Source organism: Adiantum capillus-veneris, chromosome 28, assembly GCF_014529385.1.
Source record: "Adiantum capillus-veneris isolate H3 chromosome 28, ASM1452938v2, whole genome shotgun sequence".
NCBI classification, from domain to species: domain Eukaryota; kingdom Viridiplantae; phylum Streptophyta; class Polypodiopsida; order Polypodiales; family Pteridaceae; genus Adiantum; species Adiantum capillus-veneris.
Window position 1 is genome coordinate 20,942,393 of NC_140958.1, and position 25,866 is coordinate 20,968,258.

The following is a 25,866-nucleotide window of genomic DNA, read 5'->3' on the forward strand; positions in this document are numbered from 1 at the left end:
GAGCAAGGTGCCAAGATCTACAAAGATGGAATGGACCGCTATTGTGTAAAGATAGAAGAGAGACCTAGTGAGTTCAAGGACTTAGTGCCTGTGAGCTATAGCGGAGATAGATATCTAGATGACGAGGGTACCATGTACTTGGTAGTCCTAAACCCTAATATTGTGGACAAGTGGGGATTGATGGGCACCAAAGACAAAATAGATGAAGAACTCGAGGAGAAAGCACCAATAATGAACTTCCCTAATGCGAGGTTAAGAAGAGAGAATGAAACTACAAGGATCAACACTGATAACATCTATGTGGGGCTATACAAATATAATAATGGGGAGCAAGATCTCTATTATAGATGTGAAGAACCCTACACCGGAGAGTTGACAGACAAAAAAAGACTCTATGTCTTTACCTACACAGAGGGATCAGAAGTGAAAATTGCCACTTACGACAAGTATGGGAGGCAATACTCAACAATGGGCAAGAGAGAATTCGAAGGATATACATACTTTGGGGGACCACTACATCAGTATTATGTTACTTCTAGCTCACATAGACCAACCAACAACTGGAGTGCAAAACTCAATGACAACAGGAGGACAAAGAACTCAGGTTGCTGACTCTTTCAGTCAACCTTGGGACTCGAAGCTCGGACCAATGGGATCATTACATTCCAGAGAATCAATGGAGACGAATCGAGGTAGTGCAGTTCCAATCCCCACCTATACCACTCCAGGTCCAAGGTTTGAAGCGGAACCATCACATTTACCTCCTAGTAGTAGATTCAGGGCGGGGGAACCGACAAGGGTAACCCATGAAGTCCATGATGCTAGAGAAAGCTTTAGCCGGGACACAGGAGCAATGAGACTGGTAGCAGACCATAGACGTATGAGACCATCTCAAGTCGCGAAGTGTATGCCAAAGAAGTATGGTGGTTCAGGAGATCCATATGCACATGTGTCACTCTTTAAGCAAGTCTTAAGAGCTGAGCAGATAACAGATTTCCATACACAATACGAGGGATTTGGTCTTACTCTAGAAGGTACTGCATTGACATGGTTTCAACCAATGAACATAGGGGGATTCCATGACATTGACCATTTGCTAAGAGAGTTTTCTGAGGAATTCTCAAAACGAGGGATTAAGCACAATACGGTCTCACAAATATATGCTTTTAAACAGAGAGAACGTGAAAAGGTGAAGGAAGCTTCACTTCGCTTCAAACAATACATTGAGAGATGTCCAGTACGTGAACGACCACAAGATGACAGACTATCTGTTCTCTTTATTGAGGGACTGAGGAACGACACTCTCAAGAAGGACTTGCACTTGAAAGCTTGTACAAGTTTCGAGCAAGTAACGAGAGAGGCATTGTACTTAGTGGATAATTGTACGGTTTATGGAGAGGTGTCAGCGGATACAGATTTTGCATCCAGTAGCTCCTCCTCCGTAGCGAGCGAGACTACCACTAAAAAGAATGTTCAAACAACAACCATGCCAAATGTAGAGCAAATGATAGAAGATGCTCTAAAAAGGATGGCACCACACCAAAAACCATTGCCAAAAACACTGAAATGGTGTGCTATTGAACAAAAATGGACAAATCATCCAACAGAGGAGTGTTATTAAAACAAAGGGTATGTAAGGGAGCGCCAGTACGCACCTCCTGCTCAATTAGCACCACCTCAGATACATCCAGTACCTCGATACCCAACGGGAAGTGTACCAGGACCTATGGGGATAGAAAGACCGCAACCGGTATTGGGACAACAACCACCTTTACCAGGAGCAAGACCAGTGGGCATTAGATATGCACCAACCTTAGAGAATCAGGAAGAACAAGCCTTAGTGCCTGTTCAAGCCTATTATGAAGAATCTGGTGCACACATGTCTCCAACTATGTATTACCCACCAGAAGAACCCAAACAACCAGAACCATGGGGCATGATTGGGAATGTTGGAATACCAACAATTACAAGTGCTTCTGATGAAGAGAGATACAATTTGGACGCAAGAACATTGATGTTCATAGCTCATGGAGGGTTAACAGGACAAAGACCATCCTATCCACAAAGGACGAATCAAATGGGACCAAGACCAGCACTAGGACCCTGTTACAAGTGTGGAGGTGACCATCTGATGAATGTTTGCCCACATACGAAAATCATTAGAATTAACGCTTATTGCACTGAGTGTGGGGTTACTCACTTCATTGAGGATTGTTCAAAGAATCCAAACAAAGTGCAAAAGACGACATTGAATATGCTAGAAACTATTCCTACCAGCAGTGGGTCTGAAAATGAAACTCTGATACCAACGCAAGTTGCTACTAGAGCTCAAGCTAAGAAAACCACTAGAGAACCTGAGAATGGAAAGTTAGCGACTGAAGTGGTTAGTCAAGGACCGCGGAGTCAGAAAAACACATGGAAAGCTAGAAAAGCACGCATGAAGTTGAGAAAAGAACGTGAAGACACTATTCTAGCTGAGGAACTAAAGCAAACTAAAGGTAGATTAGAAAAACTTGAGAGTCAAAACGGGAAACGAGAGATGAGCCCGGAAAGAACGAAACAAAAGAGTATCAAAGAAACAACGAGCTTAAGCTCAGGGGGATCAGTGCTAGTCGACAAAGTACACGAACCATTGGACGCACTGATGAGAGCTTACGAAGCTAGGTTAAAGAACAACCAAACACAAGAACAGAGGTGGATTACATACCCAAACGCGGAATTGGAAAAGCAGAGACTTGAAATGTGCCAGAGAATGATCGAGACTGCACAAGCCTTATTAGAACCACCAAAAGAAACAATGAATTGTGGAAAGGAAAACCCAATTCAGCAAGAGACTATCGTTTCACGGGTAGCTGAAAAGACTCTCAGTGCACAAAATCCTGAAAATACACAAAAGGATGACCGCATAGTATTGAACACAACCGATCAGGAGATAGAGAGTTTTCATCCAGTCATACAGAGGATTTACGGAAAAGATGAGGATTACAATGAATTTTGGAAACAAGTGAGAGAGGCAACGGAGTGGGGAATTTATGCTTATCGAGTTATGCCTTTTGGTCTAACCAATGCTCCCGCAACCTTCCAGAGGCTGATGACGCATGCTTTCAAAGCATACTTAAGGCTGTTTCTGAAATCTACATGGATGACTTATGTGTACATTCTCTACTGAGAGATGAGCATCTAGAACACCTAAGAAAAGTATTTGAGAAATGTAGGACATATCGCATTTGTCTCAATCATGAGAAATGTGTGTTTATGGTCCGACAGGGCAGAATTTTGGGACATATTGTCTCACAAAACAGAATATCCACAGATTTAAAAAAGATAAAAGTTATAGTGGATATGCCTAGACCAACCAATGCGAAACAAGTACAGAGCTTTCTGGGACATTGTGGATATTATAGACGATTCATTTACATGTACGCTATAATAGTCCAACCACTTTATAGGCTAATAGTGAACTTTGAATGGACAGAGGAGTGTGAGGAATCGTTCAAGAAATTGAAAGAGGCACTCATTACTGCTCCAGTCTTGAAATCACCAGATTGGGAGAAGATATTCCATGTGCATATAGATGCTTCGGCATATGCAATAGGATGTATTCTGGCTCAGCCAGAAGAAGGAAACATGGATTTTCCTATCTGTTACGCCAGTCGACAGCTCAACAATGCAGAGAAGAAATACACCACAACAGAGCGAGAAGGATTAGGAATGATCTATGCTGTGAAGAAATTTCGGCATTATCTTCTAGCCAACAAGTTTGTGTTTTTTACGGATCACCAAGCCTTGCTCTACCTAGTGAATAAACCATGCAATACCGGGAGAATAGTGAGATGGTTCATTATCTTACTGGAATTCGACTTCACGGTAGTAGTAAAGAAAGGAAAAACACATCTTAGAGCTGATCATCTTTCGCGATTGACGAATGGAGAAGACCCTATAGGAGTAGATGACGACATGCCAGACGCGTACTTGTTCAACATCAAAATGATACCTAAGTGGTCTCAAAATGTCGTTAACCTATTAACCTATGGAGGAGAGTTCGATAGAAGAGAATACAACCTGAAACATATTGCTATTCAGCAATCCAAGAATCTTCAATTGGTTGCACGAAGGTTGTATCAATTGGGAAATGATCATGTTTTACGACTATGCATCATTCCTGAGGAATATAGTATATATGTGCGCGAAGCACATGTTTAGGAATGTGCATTTCATTGTTCAAGAAGGAACACATATAGGAATTTGTTACAATTAGGAGTCTATTGGCCAGGAATGAAAGAAAGCGTACATGAATATGTCACTGTATGTATTGTATGTTCATCAAAACCGCCAGCCGAGTATTCGACATTATATCAGATAATGATCGCTCCAGAATGGAGTCAGTATATTGTTGAATATCTCACAAATAGAACTTTCCCAGAAGGAACGTCAAAAGCTCGTCAGAAATCTGTAGAGACAGAAGTGGAGATTACGCTTTAATAGGAGATCAACTCTATAAGAGAGGTAAAGACAACCAGCTTAGGATTTGCGCATTAGAGTCTGAGTATGTGATAATCCTAGAGCAAGCTCATGGAGGAGTAGGTGGAGGCCATTTCTCAGGTGATAAGATAGCAAAACTTGTCTTAGCCGCAGGAATATGGTGGCCAACATTACATATGGACGCTGAGGAATACGTTAAACGGTGTGATGACTGTCAGCGGACCAAAGTACCACTTAAAAGAGATGATATGCCGCTTAGACCAATGATGGGGGCAAGAGATTTTGCAAAATGGGGGATTGATTATGTCGGACCCATTTCACCTCCTGCACATAAGACTCATGCACAATACATCATTGTGGCTACAGACTATCTAACAAAGTGGGTCGAAGCAAAGGCAACTCAAAAAGCAGATGCCAGGACCACGGCACAATTTCTATATGAATACGTCTTTGTACGATATGGATTGCCAATAGAAATTGTGAGTGATCGAGGCACACATTTCATAAATGAAGTGATAGAGATCCTTCTAGATGAATTCATGGTAATCCATAGGAAATCAGCCCCGTATCATCCACAAGCAAACGGACAAGCTGAAGCAACAAACAAAACCATATGCACGGTCCTTACGAAGATTGTATCTGAGTCGAGAACTGACTGGGACCAGAAGTTGCATTCAACATTATGGGCATATAGGGTAGCATATAAAACATCAATAGGAACGACCCCATATAACATGGTTTTTGGGCTAAATGCTATCTTACCTATAGAATTCTTGATTTCAACATTAAGGGTGGCTAAGGACCTAGGGTGGACAGGGCACGAGCTCTCTGATAGAATAGATGACCTGGAAAAGCTAGATGAGCTTCGCCTAAAAGCAGTAGCTTCCATCTACGCTCAAAAAAGGCGACAAAAGGAATTTTTTGATAAGCATGTGCGGACTAAAGAGTTTAAAGTTGGGGACTGTGTCCTAGTTTACACTCTGAAACAGCATGCTAAGAAGCTTAAAAAGCGAGGGATGGGGCCTCTGGTGATTAAAGATCTATCACCAAGTGGAGCCGTCAAGCTTGCTACATTAGACGGAGAAGAAATGCCCAATTGGATTAGTGGATGCAGAGTGAAAAAGTATCTGTTGCCGCTAACACAAGACATGCTTCTCAAAATACATCAAGAAAAGCTGCGTGTCCAGAAAAAGAAAAAGATTGAGGAGGAAGCGCAAGCCGAGGCGAAGGAAAGAATGGAGAAAAGAAGACTACTGCGTCAGAAACAGCGCAATGAAGGAGCAATACGAATAAACGCAGTCAGTATAACAGAAATGGATAATGACAAAGAAGAACCTATCATTGAATGCAAAGTAGGAACCAACCAAATCAAAGCCAGAGCACTATTGGATTCAGGAGCTCAAGCTAACCTACTTTCACTCAGTTTGTATAGACAATTGACAAATGACACTAAACTACAAACTGCCAAGCAAGAGTTAAAGAGTTACTCTGAGAATTCAATCAAAACTGTCGGATGCACAGTTTTACATATACAGATTAACCAATATGTGTATCCTCATATGTTTTACGTGGTTGAAGACCAAGCTACACAACATCCATTATTGCTAGGAAAACCATGGCAGAAGCAATATAATGCAATGATTGACTGGAGTTCTAATTCAGTGCTTATCAAATACGAAGATGAAAGTCAATCAGTTAAGTTCACCAAAGGAGAAGAGCCAACTCCAAAGGACGAATCCAAAGACAAAGATAAACAACAACCAGAGAAAAAGAAGAAGCATTGGCAACCAAAAGTTTCTATACAACCGGATTACTCTTCGACGAGGAATTCTCAACAGTGGATAAGGAAGACAAGCAATAATATAACAGCTCAACCTTGGAAAAAAACGGAGTCAAAGTTGGTATGGAGACCAAAAAAGGCTGTGCCAGAGAACACAAAGGTGGAAAACAGAGTCTTCAATACCAGACAACAGAGTGATTCCAGACAATCAAGGACAGTGAAACAGATCTGGATTCCAAAGAAGTTCATGACGGCACAAAGCTATAGCAAGCAAATTTGGATCCCAAAGATTTGTAAACAGGAACTCCCTTCAATACAATCAACGGAAACTCCTAGGTATTTCAAGGCGAGGAAATCAACACACATAACAAAGCAGGTTTGGGTCGCAAAGAGTTTGTGGCAAGCACAAGCAAAGCGGAAGCACGTTTGGATTGTGAAAAAAGACAACAAGGTAACGAAGAATCCATCTACTGATTCTACTACCGAAGTGCCAAAACCAACCCAAAACCCGACCACCAATCCTTCAATCAAACAAAGAGCAGCTTTATTGGAAAGACTGTTGTATCATCGCTCTACAATTGCATTGGGAACTTATGACCAAAACAACTACAATGCTTCACCCACAGACACTTCATAGTCGTCCGGGAGGACTCAGACTAGGAGGGGGGGAGGTATACAGGAGCTACAAAGCAGCTACAAGCGGAAAAAACAAAGAAAAACAAAAATTATATTACAAGGGCAGTGTCTTACATGATTTTGCAATTTTTTATGTTTGATTGCGGATATTGATAATATTTATGCCCTTATATACCTTGTTTTGCAACAAGAAGAGATCAAATGATGAATTTGGGTCTCTAGATGTGTAAATATCACTAAATAAGAGTGTTTTTGGAGCTAAAAAGTGGAGAAAAGTGGTAATCCAAGTCCAGAAATCACAAAGAAGTTTATATTCATATACACAGGGTTACAAGCTATTTATCGTGTATGTTTGGAATTTTTTGGCTTCAATTTGCTATTTTTCTTTATTTTTTATGATTTTCTTAATAAAATTAAAAGAAAAATAAAAAAGCAGGTGAAATGAGATCGGAAAAAAGAAAAGAATAGACGGTGATGATCCTAATGACAAGGGCAACCCATGGTAAAAATGGGGTACAATTCTGAAAAAGTTGCGGAAAGCCCGAAATGACAGAATTTTGGCAAAGTGGACAGATTTCTCAGAAACAGGTCAAACGGAGTCCAAATTGAGAAATTTCAAATCCTAAAGTGCATTTCACGACGAGATAGGAGCACATGTCAAATTTGGTAACAAGTGATCCGGGAAGCCCGAAGTTAAGTATTTTTCACTTCACTATCAAGCTCATTTCCACTATTACCTTCTTGGAGAGAGCAAAGAGCACACAGGAGCATCCGACCTTCTACCGCCTTCTACGACTGCTACGAGAGCTCAGTGGACACCAGACATGAGAGGTAGACTCGTTGCCATAAGCTTTTCATGCTTATCGTTAACTTTTGTCGCGAAAACTCACCAAAACCAAGAAACAAGAGCAGACGGGGAATGGGGAGGAACGCTAGGTAGGGGCACAACCGCCTAACCAAACCTTGCAAGAACTTAGAGGTGGGTTACCCTAGTATAGGAGATGAGTTTCTAGCACTCAAAGCTCAAGAAAGAACGACTGGAAAAACCCTAGGTCAACAGAGCCTGCAAGAGGCAAATAGAAAAAAGTTGTCGGAACGACACAAAACTTCTCAGGAAGCTTAACAACATCGAGGGCAATGCAACCTTGGAGTATCTCCGGGTTTGGATCACCAAAAGTAGGTCGGAACAACCGATTCGGCGGCGGACACACAAAGCGTCATTTTGGCATAACGGCTAAAATTGACGACCAAATTACATGAAACTTCACAAGCAGCTTCAAATATACATGGATGACTTATGTTTGCAAGCAAAACCCAAAAGAAAGTTGATCCACTTACCGATGGTGAAAAAGACGCTTTCGGGCAACCAAATGGAGAAAGATGGAGAACGGGGAGCCAAAGTCAACCAAATAGGTGGCTTCACAACATATCCAATGAGCTGGAAATGCAACTCTCGAGAAGAAAAGTTGAAGAAATTCAACTCCAAGGCAAAAAGACGACTTCGGAGACTGAAATGCCTATAAGGGGGCTTTTTAGCTAAACTGATGACTTTTTAAGTTGAAAACTAGTTAGCAGGGCTTAGGGCACTAGCACAAAGCATTCTTTGCACAAAAAGACCAACATTTCAAGAAAAGACATCATACGCGTATGATGTCTCACAGCATGATTTTCACATCCATTTCAACATTTGAGTGGATAGCATCATTCCACATGTTAATCACATCCTATGAACCAAGTATCATGAGAATTGGAGTTAGAAAACCCAAGGAAAACCAAAAAGACGCAAAGTAGGCCATAAAATTAATTTTTGGTCCTAATTTTGTCAAAATAACTCCAAACTCATTGAAACTTTGTAGGATTGTTGATTAACACATCTACAAGCTATCTGGAACCAAAAAGCACCATTTTGACACAAAAGACATCATACGCGTATGATGTCTATTTGCACTTACAGAGCCAAAAATGCTCATTTGTCATCATACATCCATTATATATATCTAATACATGCTACATATGAAGTTTGGAACCATTTGGTCAAGTGGATCACCCCATTAGCCCAATTCAGAGAAAATCCTTCATACAAAGCCTATTTTTGTCCCAAATCCAACATATTCAAGTCCAAACCAAGATTTGAGTATAAACAGTCCTTCACTAGCACATGGAGAGTCCACAGAACCAATCCCATGAAAAATTGATGAAAAAGACATCATACGCGTATGATGTCTCCAGAGCCATTTTTAGTCCAAATTCTATCCAAACTTGATAAATCCACTGAATAAGCCTATCTAAAGCCAAAACCAAGCTTATAGAGAAAATTGGTCCAAAAATGCACTAAAAGACATCATACGCGTATGATGTCTCACTATGTGATTTTGGCACCTCAGGGCTTCAACCACCAAACAGAAGTGTTCTACATGCCATTTGAAAGTAATCCACCAAGTTTTACCCAATTTGGATCATAAAATCCAATTCCCTTTCAAAATTTTGCCAAGAGCCTGAATTGGACTAAACTGGCCAAAACTTGACCAAATGGGATCCAAACTCAAATCCAAGCATATGATACTCATGTATACACTATCAGTTACAAGCACAACCAATATGAAGTCATTCTGACACAAAAGACATCATACGCGTATGATGTCTCAAGCATGTTTTTGAGCCCAGTTTGCATATTTTTTCACCTACATTGCATCCTTAGGCCCTGAATAGCTTATGTTTCAATTTTCAAGTCATTTGAATAGTTAAAAGCTTCATTTCGGCTTTCAGTACTAAAAAGACGCTAACTTCTGAAATTGGAGTTACAGGATCCATGGATTCCGCTAAGTCATCGGCAACTAAGAGAAAAAGACCAACCATCAAGGATGCTCTTGCAGAAGCAGAACCTTTTGATATTCCAACAGAAACCCTCAAGCCAACCAAGACTTGGGTGGAGGAAGCAGTACTAGAAAAAGAAGGAATAAAGATCTACCAGGAGACTTTCAGAGATCCTCAAGGGCAATCGGTCGATGTACCTATGATCCCACGAGAATTAGTGGATTATAGCAGATCAGAGAACATTAGCAGATACCTGGAAAGGGCTGACTTACACAGGTTCTTCACCTCGAGACCATCAGGTGTGGATACAAGAAGAGTGTATGAGTTGGCAACATCCATTCAGAAGGATGGGAAAGCCACATTGACAGCCATGGATGGAGAGAAAGTAGAAGTACAGATCACTCCACAGCTCATTGTTGATGCATTGAAGCTGAACAACAAAGGGAGCTCTGTCAGGGAAAGAAGGGAGGCTATAGAGGTTTATGGGTCCAAGAAACAGAATGCAACTTATGGAGATATGGCAGACCAAAGAACGGCAACCCTTTGCCGACTGTACAACCAATTTCTCTATATTTGCAGTAAAAGACCGCAAAAGTATACGACACCGCCCCATGCCATTGCAACTACCATCACATGGGCACTGAAGAGCAACATGCCAAAAGAGGTGAATTATGCTCAATACATCCACGAGCAAGTAATTGCCATGCACAACAAGAAGCCAAAGTATATAGGAGGAGCTGAAGTTCTGATAAGAATAGCTTATGAAGCTATTGGAGCCAGAGATCAAGGGCCACGGGTTCCCTCCCAGAATGAGTGGCTTAGAGAATCCCATGAGGAGGAAGAACAGCAAGAAGTATCCAAGAGGGCGTCCACAAGAGCACGCCGAAAACTAGAAATAGTTTTAGAACCTGAAGAGGCTATGGACGAGCCGCTCAAGAAGAAAGCGAAGAAGAAGGCTGATCCCAAGCAAACCAAAAGTCAAAAAGCCGCAAGAATGGAAAGGCTGGTGGAGCAATTTAGAGCGGAAAGAGCTCTAAAGGGGGACTTTGAAGAAATGTGGGTGCCAGACCCCACTAAAGTCGGAACCAGCTCAGCCAGGCCACATGTTGATCAATATGATCAATATATTAGAGCTTATGAGGAGTCGGAGGCCATACTGGAGCAGCAACCTGTCGAGCCTTATACTGAAGAGGAAGTACAGCTTTTAAAAGCTGAGCTGAAAAAGGACGACAAGGAGAAGAAGGAAGTAGATGAGTCTACTGAACTTCGAGAGAAAGACGGGCAAGCAAACAAAGGGAAAGCCAAGATGACTGAGGACAATCAGCCCTCCTTTACTGATGTACCAAGCCCGAAGAAGACGGAAATTATTGTGGAGGAGACCACAATAGAAATAGAAACAGAAGTTATGGAAAAGCCGGAGACCGGGACCAAGGAAAAGGAGATAGATCCAGTTCAGCAAAAGAAAGATGATTATGAGGATCTGGTAGCGATCGGATACAGTGAAGAAGAGGCCCTGGAGGCAGTTTATGGGATATCCCTACGAAAACAAGATGATCGGAAAGGGACGAAGGAAAAGACAAAGGGTACAATGGAGAGTGAAGAGAAAATGGACGAACAGAACATACTAGAAGAGCCGAAGCCATTGGAGGTGGTGGCAGAAAGAGCTGTCAAGTTGACAGATGAAGATGAAAAAGACATGCACATGGTGCATGAACTGCTCAGCAAGATTAAAGAAAGATCCAGAGCAAAGGAAGTAGCAATTGAGACAGCAAAACAAAAGAAAGCAGAGTTGCAGAAGAAGTTAGAGAATGCTATGACTGAATCAGAAAGTCATAAAGCATCACTCTATGACGCAGAAAACGAGAGAGACGGCTTGATACTCCAACTAGCTGAAGCTTCAAGAGAGGTAACAAGTTCACAGGAAGCAAAGGAGCGAATAGAAGATGAGCTGGAGGCATCCAAGGATGAGCTCATTGAGCTAAGGGAAAGAGTCGAACTTCAAGAAAGGACAATCACGAGACTCAGGACCACCCCTAGAGCTAGCAGAACAGGAACAGAACAAGAGGGAGCCCTCGTACCAGCTCTGGAAGATCGGGTCAGAAGTTTGCAAAGAGAGCTAAGGTTAGAGCAAGTGCAAAGATTGCACATGGAGGAGGGATCATTGGCTGCAGAGGAGAGGCTCACATCAGAAAACCAAACACTAAGGACAGAAAATGAGGCCCTCCGCAAACAGCTCCAAGACCTCCAAGAGCAACAAAGAAGAGAAACAGAGACACCACAAGAAGAAGCAGGGGGAGCAGCCATAGAGCTACCAGAAAATGGAGAGGCAGCCACAATTGAAGATCCAGCCCCAGTTCAAGAGGTGGCCTCAACTTCAGGAATCTCTGAAGAAGAAGAACAAAGGCTCCAGGACCAAATAGAAAAGTCAACAGAGGAAAGTGCCAAGGTGGAAATGGAATGGGAAAGGAGACTCCTCATCTCCATTAGACTTCAAGGTTTAGACACAAAAGTGCTCCATGAAGAGTGGATGCAACCCAGCCTGCCTTTCCCTCTCATGAAATTTGAAGTGATAAAGACGAAAAAGAGAATAGAGGAGGAGCAGTATGTCGCTCTTTACGAAAGCGACATCACAAAGGATGAACAATCAAAGAAGATTGTAGATTCTCAACCTAGATGGAGGAAAGGTTGGCTGAACAAATACCCAGCCTACCTCATCTACTTGGTAGAGGCTCCAAAGGAGATTTGGGAGGATGCAACCTTCTGCCCGGTGCCAAGAGTCAGAAACTGGAAAGAGCATGGCAGGATTGCAGAAAAGAAGCCAAATTGGCTTAATTACCCAAGGATGCTAGGACCAAAGGCAGGAGAGAGAATAGGTAAAGCCTACATGGTGAAAACCCTAACGGGCACCATCAAACTCTTTACTGGCTCTCCTGACCTTTCGTGTCAGATGCTAAAGAAAATCTGCAGGACTCTCTTAGCATGCATTGAAGTGTTTGCGCCAGATAAAGCCACGACCTCAAGTCTACTATCGACGGCCGACACAGTGACGGATATGATGTATGATATTTCATTGCAGCCATCACCAAAGGTGTTACATCTCTTATACCAAAGAATTATGTTTTTTCCTAGCTTCCACATGCAAACATTCGAAGAAGCTTTCTACACCGGCTTTTTCACTCACGAAAGCAAAATATTCGGCCCAACCTTGACCATCGGCAACCTACGCTACGAATCACATTTGCAGATGCTCAAGACGACAGGACTCTATTGACCAAGCCTAAAAGTCATGTCAGGGACGACATGAACGCGGAGGGGGGGAGTGTTGAGCCAGCAGAGGATCACACCCACATTTTTGCTCACACCCATCATTTTGTAACCATTGATTGTAATAAATGTCTTTCCGACATTAATTTTGATTTGAGCCATTCATTAAGTAACGGGACTCAATTGAGTTTTAGCTTGTAATCCCGAAGTAATTTCACCTGTTGATGTAAATAATTAGAGATGTTCTCACCTCCAAGGCTGAGGTATATAAGCCAAAGTTTTGTAACCTAAGGAGGATTCAATTATTAATCAAAGTGAGTTTTTGAGCGCCGTGACTGTGTCTGAGAGAGGGAGAGAGAGAGAGAGAGTCTTATCTTCTTGCTACGCGAGCTACGGGGCCACCATTGGAGAAGCGACACCGCCATTGTGTTAGCAACGGTGAGAGCTACGCACAGATACCAAGAGTGCGCGCTATCGGCTTCTACGTGTGGTAAGTTCCTACGAGCTTCGGTGTGAGTTTTCTTCCAACTCGTGTGTCGGAATAGAGCGTGCAGCATATCTATAGAACCACAACGAGTAGAGCTACACATTAGTACCATCGGGGTCAAGTTTCGGTCACCTGTATTTTTCGGTCTGTCTTCATACGCGTTTGCCGCACGGAGTGGTTATAGGTTGATTTTGCAGTTCAAGTCTTTAGGGTGTTGTTCTTACCTAGTGTATAGACTTCCCCTTGAGTTTGAGATCGATTCAATGATTCTAGATCCTGTTTCGTATAGCATTCGTGCGTAGTACGGATTTCAGTCACTTGCGTATTTTAGAACTTAGATTTGATTTCCTTAGTAGTGATTGTCATTAGAAGGTCGAGTAGGTGATTTGACACCCACCTAGTTGTTTCCATGCGCCTGCGGGTCAAGCTCCGTCCTCGTCTGACAAATTCTGTTGTTGGTTGAGTTCTCGCTATTTAGCTTCCGCTAGGGGCGTAACCGCCTTAACAGCATCTTGGGCCATCTTCAATCTCTTGGGTAAGGCTTCTTGTTCCTATGCTTTCACACGCTTCATCTTTACCTTCTGTTCTTCCCACAATTTATCCTAGAGCTCTAATTTTGACATGTCACACGTATGTGGGATATCTTCCTTTAAGTCTCTCCAACATACTTTCATATTGTCCAACATTGTCCTAGCCTTGTGGTGGGGGTCAAATTCTTCAATCCCTACTTGAATCAACAAATCGTATTGGCCTTCAACTCGTAGCCTGCACTCTGTGTTCTTCCATATAGCACTAGTGAGGTCTTTGATGAAGACGTCGCTTTCACTAATATGTTGTATACGATCCTCTACACATAATGAGATTGCCAAAATACATTTTTTACAAATGGCACGCGTAATACTTTTCTTTTGATCTGGCATCATATTTGCATTGGACAATAAAAAACAGCATATGAAATACAAATTCAAGGTTGCGAATGACACTAACACTTTCACATTGTTTTAAGAAAACCCTTAACCACGACTTGAAGACTTTAAGAAATGTGCAAGGAAATATTGATAAAACTTGAAAAAAATCTTTGCTAAAAATTGCAATCTATTACACATGTAAAATGCAGATCAAACAAGTGGTTTATAAGAACTTAATTCAGATCAAACAATACATGTTAACAGTCTGACACATTTTAGCATATATTGAATTTTTAACTTATATTTTTCCCCGTGCGCACATACTAGTTCAAAAAAAACACACACCGACTTAAAAACTTAAAAAACATTTAAAACATTGGAACTATACAAATTGGACTAGCAAATTGTGTTCATACACTTTTTTACATAGAATTTATGTAAATATAGGAAATCAAAAAAGTGATGATAATTGATGTTCTTTGAAAACATACAAAAGAATATTTAACATGCAAATTGTGTGCAATTTTTTTTTTTACAGAGAATTTATGTAAATAAAGCATTAAAAATAGCGATAAGGCTTGAGCTCTTTAAAACGATAAAACAAAATATTTAACATGCAATTTGTGTGCAAATACTTTTTTGCATATAATTTATATAAATGGAGCATTTAAATTAGCAATGATTGAAGATTAAAGTATTCTTTTGAATATGATTAGCTAGTATATAATTTCATATGGACAGTTAAAAACAAAAAAATCAAACAATTCATACATTTGTATATGAAATACTCTTCACAGCCGCATTACTGACCAAGTATTTTATATTCTTAATACTTAAAAAATTAACTGCACATGCACATACAGATTATATGACGTGAACACCACATTTATGCAAAAAGAGATGCTTCTAACAAACGACCCTCTATTAGCCGTGTTACCGATCGAATGCTGTCTGAATCTAAGGAGAAGTAATGGTTTGCATATGAACATCATATAGCCGCGTTATCGACCGATGCCCATATGTTTTTAGGGTAAGGGGAAGGGAAGTTGACCTCCCATAAGGATACTAGCTTCGTCGCGTTACCGACGTAGTACACAGACAGTAAGCCAATACTTACCACAAGGACACCATCTTCCTCGCGTCACTGAGGTGATGCCCTGTGATAATCATTGTTCCGTAGAAGAGCTTACACACACATTGTGTGGTAAGGTACCTTATCAATGCCGTGCAATACAACAAAAGGCACGCTACCACAGAACGCATACACACACACACAACACATACCCAAATTGTGTGGTTAGGTACTCCGCTAGTGTCGCGCACTGTGATGCAGAGCACGCTCCCACACGACTCCCTCTCTCCCTCTCTCCTCTCTCCTCTCTACGTACCTACAAAGGTGGTCGACAAGCTCTCTCTCTCTCTCTCTCTCTCTCTCTCTCTCTCTCTCTCTCTCTCTCTCTCTCTCTCTCTCTCTCTCTCTCTCTCTCTCTCTCTCTCTCTCTCTCTCTCTCTGAAGATGAAAGCAAGAAATAACACCCAGCGGGCCCGATTGGGCCCGCATATAGAATATTGCGAGCCCACTGTCGTGCAGCTCCGCTCCCATGCAAAGAAAGATGCAAGAAAAATGCACATTAAGTTTGTTTGAAGCTTATATGTTTAATGAACGGTATGATTAAGGGCTGGTTGTAGGCCGAGTTCAATACTGAATGTATGTCAAATGTGGCTGAAAGGGCCAAAACATGCTTTAATGATGCTAAAAAGTGTTATGCTTGAAGTGGTCATAGCTGGGATTTTATTAACCCAAGTTGAAGTACTCAAAAAGATCTACATGCCTGTCTTTACGGCTCGTCAATCGGAGCTACGGGTAAGAAGTTATGACAGTTTTAAGTTGAGTCCGTAGTAGATCTGTACCGGATTGGGCAACTGCAGCTGAGGGGGCAAAAATGAAATGAATGCGTCAGGCTGAAGTGCTCCCTTTGTGGAGCGTGTCGGTCTTTTCAGATCGGTGATCGGGTTGATAGCTGCCAAGTTATTGGCCGTTAAAGTATCACTGGGGGCCGGGTTTGAACTGCCCTGGTCGCCCTGTTCAATCACATTTATCTGGCTTAATGCAGTGCGGTGCCGATGTGTATGCCAAATGTGGGCCGATGCAGGTGCAGTAAGTGCTTGAGGAGTATCATGTCCGAAATGACGACTTTTGGAATGCAATGATTGCGGGTTAAACCTAACAGAAGCAGGGCCTGGAAGCTGGCTAATTTCAACAAATGCAAAGAAGGATAACTTTCCAAAGGCAATCACTTAAACTTGCATCTACCATGCTTGTGGCAAGGTCCGCAATACTAAAATGGGCACAAGACTCGATGACAATGTCGATCGAGGGCTGCCTGCAGAAAGATGTTAATGGCAATGCTTTACTCGATATGTATGCTAAATGGGGAAGTACCAAAATTGTTGAGTGCTTGGAATTGCCTTGGCCGATATGTATGCCAAATGTTGCCCTTTCAAGGGCCATAATAAGCCATGACCTCAAATAATATGGCCGCCCTCCCAAAGGCCAAGAGTTGGCCGGTCACTTAGTAAAAAAAAAGGGGGGTTTTAAACCTAAGGAAAGTGTGAAGAGGGAGGGCATGGCGTAGCAAAGGCGGAAGCAAGCAACGCAGAGAGAGGAAACAACACTTATTGCCCGCGCTATGGCGCTGGGACGAAGTCGCGGCAGAAACGGGATTTGATCGTAATGCCGGCGCGAACAAATGCGGTGCCACTGCCACCGCGAACCATGCTCGTCATCCGCCGGCTTGCCACATCACAAGGGGGAGGACCCATTAGACACATCGCTAATGGGTACATCGCTAATGGGTGCCTCGTTTTTTTTTAGCAAGCCCCCCATGCAAATATAAAAAGAAAAGGAATGGCTTCTGTCACTTATCATCGTGAGTTCTCTCCTCTCCTTGGGCTCGAGAGATCCCTCCTCAAGATGAAAGCTCCTCATAAGCGGGAATATTAAAGCTCATAATCCTCTAATCCTAAGCTCTTAAGCCGAATTAAGCCCCATAAGCTCGAAGCCCTTAATCTAATCCTCCTCTTAAGCACCAGCGCGGAACCTCCATAGCGGGAAGCTCTTAAGCTTAATCCGGATTACTTAAGCTTCTCCTCCGAATCTTCAAACTTTCTTAATCCTCGTAAGCTTAAACCCCTTCATAAGCCATAATCCAAATCTCTTAAGCTATCAAGAGCGGAGTTAACCCTCAAGCTTATTTTTTGTAACCTCTCTTAATCTAATCTATCACCATAAGCTAAGCCTAATCAAGTTTCTATCGCCTAATCCGAGCCTAATCTTCTAAGCTTTCAATACCCGAGTCATAAGCTCTCTCAAGCCGTCTTAAACCTTCCCTAAGCCTCATTAGCCATTCGAAATCTATTCGAAGCTTATTAACCACTCGAATCGAAGAGCAGAAGGCAAAGTAAGCAGAATTTTATCAATTTCTTGTTTAAGCACTTGGTTTAAGCCAGATTTTTCTGTGTAAGAGCATTTAAGATTCCATTAGGAATTGATTATTCATGGATTCTGTGGATTAACTGGAAATTAGACGGACTAATTGTTTTGAATACTGTTGTCGGTAATTACATCTGCTACACCTTGTTTCCCGCACCTCTCACAGCCAGGGGCGCGGTGCCTTTCCGGCTCACCTTTCGCGCAATTATCCCCCGAAACCGCTAGGATTTTTAGTATTCTGTTAACAGTGACTAACACAGGCTACACAAAATATGCATCAAGCGGGAGATATCTATGGTTGTGCATAATATTTCCACTCACTTTGTATAAGTCTTGGGCTCACTTGGAGTTCCAAAGTTGTATATGGTAGTTTGAGGGATCAAGCTTAAACCCATAGTTGAAGGGAAAGTGGTGAAAGCCTTTAAAAGGAAGCCTTTAGGCAAGGAGGCTTCATTCTTGAGTATTCACTCTTGAGGATCCACTTTTGAGAGCTCCCTCTCTCTAGAGTGTTCACTCTTTGGCCTAGCCTTGAGCTTAATGTGTATGCTTGAGAGGCTAGTGCTAACCATTGTAATTAGTGTAAGCTCTTCTTGATTAATCTAATTCTTATTTTCTCATTAGTCTCTTCTTCTCTACATTTCATCTTGTCATGAAGTAGTATTACACTTTCATTATTCTAGATTTGAGAGATGTATGTACCTCTTTCTAGTAACCACTCTTATCTCTCTACGAGCAAATGATTTGTGATATTTAGCATCATAAATTAGGGTGATTAAGTTGGGTCTTAATCTTCTAATTTGTGTTTGTGCCCTATTCTTTGCTTGTGTGTGGATAGGTTTTTTGGAGCTCTAGCACCATTCACCTCGTGTGTGTAAGCTATTGATGAAGTGCCTTAATTGACGTGTGGTAATTAGTGTGTGCTTATCATTAGTGTGTTTCGAGTTTCTAGTCTATGGCAAGTCAGACTTCAGGGGGCTTGATGTTTGTAGGAGATTAATTGATTAGTGATTAGAGTAGGTTTAGAGTGCCATGGATAATCTCTACTTGCAATGGAGAGGTGATCTCTTGAATCCTCTATTCCATTCATTTTAGGCTCATGCTTCCATGCCCTAGCCAGGTTGCCGGATCCACGGATTTGATAATTTTTTGTGGGTTGCGATTAGGTTGTGCTACAACGCATACCCTACATTTGGCACCGTTGCTGGGGATTGATAACCGAAGCTAGTGAGTTTAGGATGTGTAGAATAGAGTAATTTCACTACTAATTTTGTTGGTTTTTGAGTGTGTGTAACTCATTTTTCGGTTTGATTTGATGATGTTGTGCAAAAAATTGATGCTAATGTTGAGTTATGAATACCCCAAATCCCCAATTTCACTAATTTCATGCTAACCCTTACTAATTCGCTTTGTTCCATGCTAATTTTTACTAATTTCATGCTAATTTCTACTAATTTTGACTAACCATGCTAACCTAACCACTAACACTTGAAGTGTAAAGTATGTGAAATCTCCTTGCAAGAGGTGGAATCATCACTCTAATCAAGTTAATTCCACATGCAACCCCTATAGTCCATCATTATCTCTCTGCTAGCTTTCTCCCACGTCCATTGTAGCACCAAGCAAGCTCCTCCTCCATCTCTTCCCCTTGCCCACCACATAGTTTCACACCAAGCTAGCTCCTCTCCCTTCTCTCACCTCCATTACAACATGAAACAAGATTCTACTCCTTCTACTTTCATTCACTCACACTACATGGAAAACTTTACTCCCGAAGGTGGCAAAAGTATGAGCTCACATGAGTTGCATACCACAACAATAGGAGGTGTGAATATCGCGTGGGCATTGCAAGGGTTCATCTCCAACATAAAGATAGAATGGTAAGAAAACTACCCTTGTAGCTTACATTAAGAGCTTAACATCATCTCCATCTTTAAGTTTATCATGCTGGAGAGAATTAACCTCTTTATGGCTTTCAGTGTTTAGGCTTCACACCTCATAACACTAGGTGGTGCTATTTTGTTGATGGCTTTGGTGCGCCATCTATAGTTGTGTAGCATGTGATTTGAGTCTCACAATGTAAGTAAGTTGTGTTATCTATGGAGAGTCGTCAAAGATTTTTCTTGTAATTTATTCTTCGTATAATTGTCATTAGATAATTGGAATGATATCATTTTGTACTTTGTAACTTTGTGCTCACATAATCTTTTGTTCACTTACAAATTCAACTTGTTTTAAGAGGACATGAGCAAGCAACCATGTGCAGAGATGGAAATCACTCTATTTTTGTTCCTTGAGGAACCTTTCACTCCCATGTTAAAAGATTTTGATAAGAATAGTAGGTGTTTTTTAGAATCTTGAACCAATAGGGACTCTCTAGGAGCTCTCATAGAAGCCATCCATATAGTACTACTATCTTCCCTAGTGTCATAGACACACAAATACTCAAGTGTATATGAATCTCTAGATGAGAAAGACAAATACTTGTAAGAGAAGCCTAACAGCAACAACATTTTCTCCATTTGTAATTATTTTTCATGAGGCTGGATTCCTCTATAAATGCAATATAAATATGTTTTTTTGTTAAATGGTGTCGCATTGAGTGAGAGTATTTAATTTAGATTACTGAAGTTTCATACAGATCTGAGAAATATTGTTTACTTTTATGGATATTTTGACTTGCCTGTACGATGATTCAAGTCGCAAGTCTTAATCACTCCACCTTGAAGAAATTCAAGCAATATTTTGATTTCAGTTTAAACATTAATAGTTATTCTTATTAAAGTGGATCATAAACTTTGTCAAGATGTCCTCATTTGGGGATGTTGAATATATATCATTAGCAATGTTTCACAAGTTAAGAAAGCTAAACTCTTGCTTTCCAACATGTTATTGCTTCCATACTATGCATATGCCAAGCTTGATTAGAGAAATGATCACTTGAGATGGAGGTGTCTATGTATAGGGGTGACTTATTATTGATTCTTGTTTCATCATACATATATTGTAAAGCCTTTGAGTTTTCAACGTTTTGAGTAGTGTTGACAAGTTTTTGGTATGAAATCTTCTTAAATATCCCTATTCATTAGCTATTGGTAGCTATTTCTTTGGTATTGCTAAAGATGATACCAATAGTTATCACCTTGTGAACTTAAATGTTAAATTCCAGATTTTATTTTTACCATGTAGCTCATTTGGATAGAGAAAGTCTAAACATAAATTATAGATACATGCATTGTTAACATAGAAGATATGTACCACTCGAGCCTATGTAAACTTCCAATCAAGAAACCTTTGGTTGGATACTATAACAATAGGGGTCACATGTGGTTTCAAATACCAAAGAAATGGATTAACCAAAACATTCCCAAGAACACTAGGTGGACACAAGGAAGTAAAAATTGGCTCCTTGTTTGGTCGATTTATAGTGTTTAATGTTTAGTGCACAAGATTTGTGAGGCCGTTGACATGGGGAGTTCACTAAAGTATATGTAACATAGCACCTGTGTTCAACAGAAGGGATTTTATATTCTTGTAAAGTTGCAGAAACGTAGATAAGGCCTATATAAGGGGTACTTTTAATCCATTCTAGTGAACGCACGTGATACAGGAAAATTTTACATAGTGAATGCTCCGGACCTTTGAACACAAAGAAAGGGGGGGGAGGGGGGAGGGGGGGGGGGGGGGGGGGGGGGGGGGGGGGGGGAGAGGAGTTCTCATTACATCTGAGTGAAAAGAAGTGGAATTTGTATTGTCATGTTGCATAAAGATTTGCTTTCACTTAATCTTAAAAAAATTGGTATCCTGGGGTGCAGACAAGGCCATATAATGCAAAAAAAGGGGTGGCCACAAGGGCGCGTAGTGAGCCATCCAAAACTGCTGGATGGGCCATATGTGGGCCCTTGTGGCCACCCTTTTTTTGCATAATTAAGCTATTGCTGCACTCCAGGACCCTAGAAAAGATGAGATGAACCTAAAATTGAACTTTTCAAGCACATTATGCCTTCCTTCAACTCAACTTACTAGTTCCCTGCACCAAAAGGGAAAATCACATTGGACAGTATAAAAATCTAGTCTCATGCTGCATAAACATCTAGTTTCATCAAATATTAACATTCTTGCTATTATAAGGGGAAGACAAGGCCATATAATGCAAAAAAAAGGGTGGCCACAAGGGCGCGCAGGTGAGCCATCCAAAACTGTTGGATGGGCCATCTGCGCGCCCTTGTGGCCACCCTTTTTTTTGCATAATTAGGCTATTCTTGCACTCCAGGACCTTGGAAAAGGTGAGATGAATGTAAAATTTAACTTTTCAAGCACATTATGCCTTCCTTCAACTCAACTTACTAATTCCCTGCACCAAAAGGCCAAATCACATTGGACAATATAAAAATCTAGTCTCATGCTACATAAACATCTGGTTTCATCAGCTATTAACATTTTTGTTATCCTAAGGGGAAAACAAAGCTAGAAAATGCAAAAAACAGGGTGGCCACAAGGGCACGTAGATGAGCCATCCAAAACTGCTGGATGGGCCATCTGCGCGCCCTTGTGGCCACCCTTTTTTTTGCATTTTCTAGCTTTGTTTGCCCCTTAGGATGGTAAAAATGTTAATATTTGATTTAAATTTAACCCTTCATGGCCAAAACCACTTAACTTAAAACACATGGATAAACCAAAAAGCCAAATCACTATGGAGACAGTAGACACAACTCTTAATCATTTTGTCATTGCAAAGTCATCTGAAATGATGTGAGCCTCTACAACTTCTTGAATAGCCTCCAACGCTATTGCTTGCATTTTATACTGATTTCCATAGATTTGAAGCACCTCCTTCACCGTGTGAGCATATTTTTGATGCATGGCCATGATTCAAGTGTTAAGTTTTCAACAGCTTCTAGATTTCAATAGGCTCCGAATCTGTCTGGGCTTGTCTCACATGAATTTGTTCATCTCATCGCGTTCTTCGACCATCATGTGATGAGAAAAAATCATATCTTGCTCACATTCTCCAAAAATCAACGTGCAAGTTGACAATTTATTTAAAAATGATGTAAAACATACATTTTTTACTTTTTTTCTTAATCTACGGGCTCCAACGAGCATTAAAACCATGGAATCTGAAAATACTCAAAGAACCATTGTTTTTTATTGTGTTAAGGACTATATTTCCTACATACAAAACTTTCCCAAAATCTCGCCCTAACACCTTCAAAAGTGGCTTCCAAGGAGTGCACTCGGTCAAAATTTGAAACTGAAGAAAAACAATCAGAATGAACTCCTAGACTGTGTATAAACTTTAGAATAACCAAAATTTCCTTCAAAAAAAATTTATGCTAAAAATTTGAAAATAGCCCCCCATTGGACTCCCCACAATGATAGAAGTCAAAGGGTTCAAGGAGAGGTATGGTGTCACAAGTACATGGTGGGAATCTCATCGAGGTTTATTCCGTCAAGATCTCTTGTACTTTATCATGTCTTCTCATGTACAATCTTACCAAAAAAAAACAAATTGACACTTTAAATGACTACAAATCTTATTTAACTTATCAAACAATCTAAAATATGGTAGACCAAGAGTGCTCTTACACATCAACAAACAAAAAAGTCCAAACTTCTTCTCATTAACTTTGATAAACATACATTCGTGAACAACTTCCAAGGGGTAGTGCAGTCATAGTTCTTACATCCATTCCATGACATGGTATGCTCATGGGGTGACCTATCATATAAAAATATCTCTGGTGGGGGTGCCCTCATGATAGGAAAGGGTGTGTTGATGATGAAAAGCTGTTGTATTGTCCTACTAGGGATCTCTCCATGTTAGCATAGTGATTTTTGGTGTAGTGGGAGCCACATTGCTTGAGGAGAGCTTTGTGCCACCGTAAGAGCTTCATGTTATGCCAGTTCCTTGAGCCATTCTTGCATTAGGATGAGATTATCCACCTCTAATAAGGATGAATTTGAAGCACCTACCTGCAAGATGTAACAAAGAAGGCTGTTTTAAAGGAAAAGTGATGACACTTGACATCTCTAACCTGCACCCACTGTTTCTTGTAATGCCACTGTTTGGAGCTGAAGAGCTTGACATTCGTGCATCCACGAATGCAAAGAAGCACCTGCACTCATACACAACCAATTGCAATAGCCTAACAAGCCTACTTCTGCCCTCCCAAGATATTGAAGAACCATACACATTCGTCTCACCACCGAGACAGTATGACGATCTTGGGATGACCTCTGCTCACCCTCACGTGCGGCCTTCGGTGCAAACAGCGCGGACAATCAATATGTACACTTTTGTTGTGCGGAGTACATGGTGGTGGAGGCATACGATTTGTGATGTCCGTGAGCACCATGGCAGCTGTTGCGTGAGGAAGCAAAGAATGAAAAGAAAGAGGGGGGAGGGAGACGGAGGAACATGGGAGGAGAGAAGGGGGCAGGGGGGGAGAGGGAGAGAGAGGGGAGGAGGAGGAGAGAAGTGGGTAGGGAGGGAGAGGAGAGGGAGAGAGGAGGAAGGAGGAGGAGAGAACAAAGGTTTTTTTTTTGGGGGATTTTTTTTTTGGAAAAGTGGACTTTTAGTGTTTGTAGGTTTTTAAAAATGTCAAAAAATGATTTTTTGATGTGTATATATGTTGGGAGGGAGTTTTAAGTCAAAAATAAGTAAAAATAACTTTTTTGAAAAAAATCAAATTTTGGCTCTTAGTGACCCACGTTTTTGTTGATGTGGCCACACCCCTTTACTCCCTTCACTTTCCAAAAGCTAGAGAGAGAAAGTGACCTCTTAGGTCCACATCCTATTTGTCTAAAAAAAAGGCTAGAAAATTCTACTCAAAACTAGCTTCTTGAATGCCCTTGTCCCCTTAACCCTACACAACATTTTCCTTAATCCCTAAAAATTAGGATTCCTTACAAGGCCCATGCAAAGTCCATATTTCTCCTAATGTCACCACAATTATGCCCATAGCCTCAGTCCCACCACAATCGTGATGTACACCACTGGTGTAAGACATGTAAGTTGTGTCAGAGGGACGGCACTAGATCACTCATGAATGAACAATATACACCTATCCTTCCATATGGGCCATTTGAAAAATGGGGTATAGATAAGGGTAAACCAATAGGCTTTAGGCACACCATGAGGGAAATCTAGCTAGGGGCTTGAAATGTGTCCCTTTTGCCTCCTTGAGCAAGGGGTGCCCTTTGGATAAGGGAGTGGTCGTTCAACCCCAGCCCCTACTCTCATGGGTTGCCCCCTTCTTTGTAGGCCTTCATTTGACTTCAAGTACCTCAAGCACCTTAGCCCCGAAGTACCTTAAGTATTTCAAGCACCTTAGTCAGCAAGCATGACAAGCAACTCAAGCACCTTAGTAAGCAAGCACGATAAGAACCTTAGCAGCAACAATCATGACAAGCAGATCAAGCTTGGGCGGGGTTCCCACCTCAAGCTAAGCCCTAGCTTTCCTAAGGTCCTAGGTCTAAGGATTGTTAACACTAACCTTTGGAGGTATTTAATGAAGCTAACCCTAAGGTATTTCAAGATCCATTAGCTAGAATTTCTCTTTGATAGACCATCTCTCATTTGGACCCGTTGACTTTGGTCTCCTTGTCAAGAAGAGCACAGTGGGACTAGGAAAGTGTCGGGCCTCTAACTATGAGGATTCCAAGAAAAATCAACCAAGGCGTAGATGATTTGAAGCTAAAACCACAGTCAAAAAGAACAAAACTCCATCCATGAAATCTCTACTTTGCAAAATAATCAAGGTCAACTCAAAACTCTTGCGTGTGTGAAGATTAGGTGTAGCCTCGCTCCCAATCACATAGATGCAATGCTCTTTTGACATGTTAAAAATCCTAAACACTACAAGAGGTCACTTAAATTCCGGCGCCACATTACCGGCATCACTGATGGACATCGGTATATGTGTAGGTATGTATGGAGGGAGATAAAGTTATTCAAAATTTTTATTTTCAAATTTTCGACGCATGTTCCGTCGTCAACGCA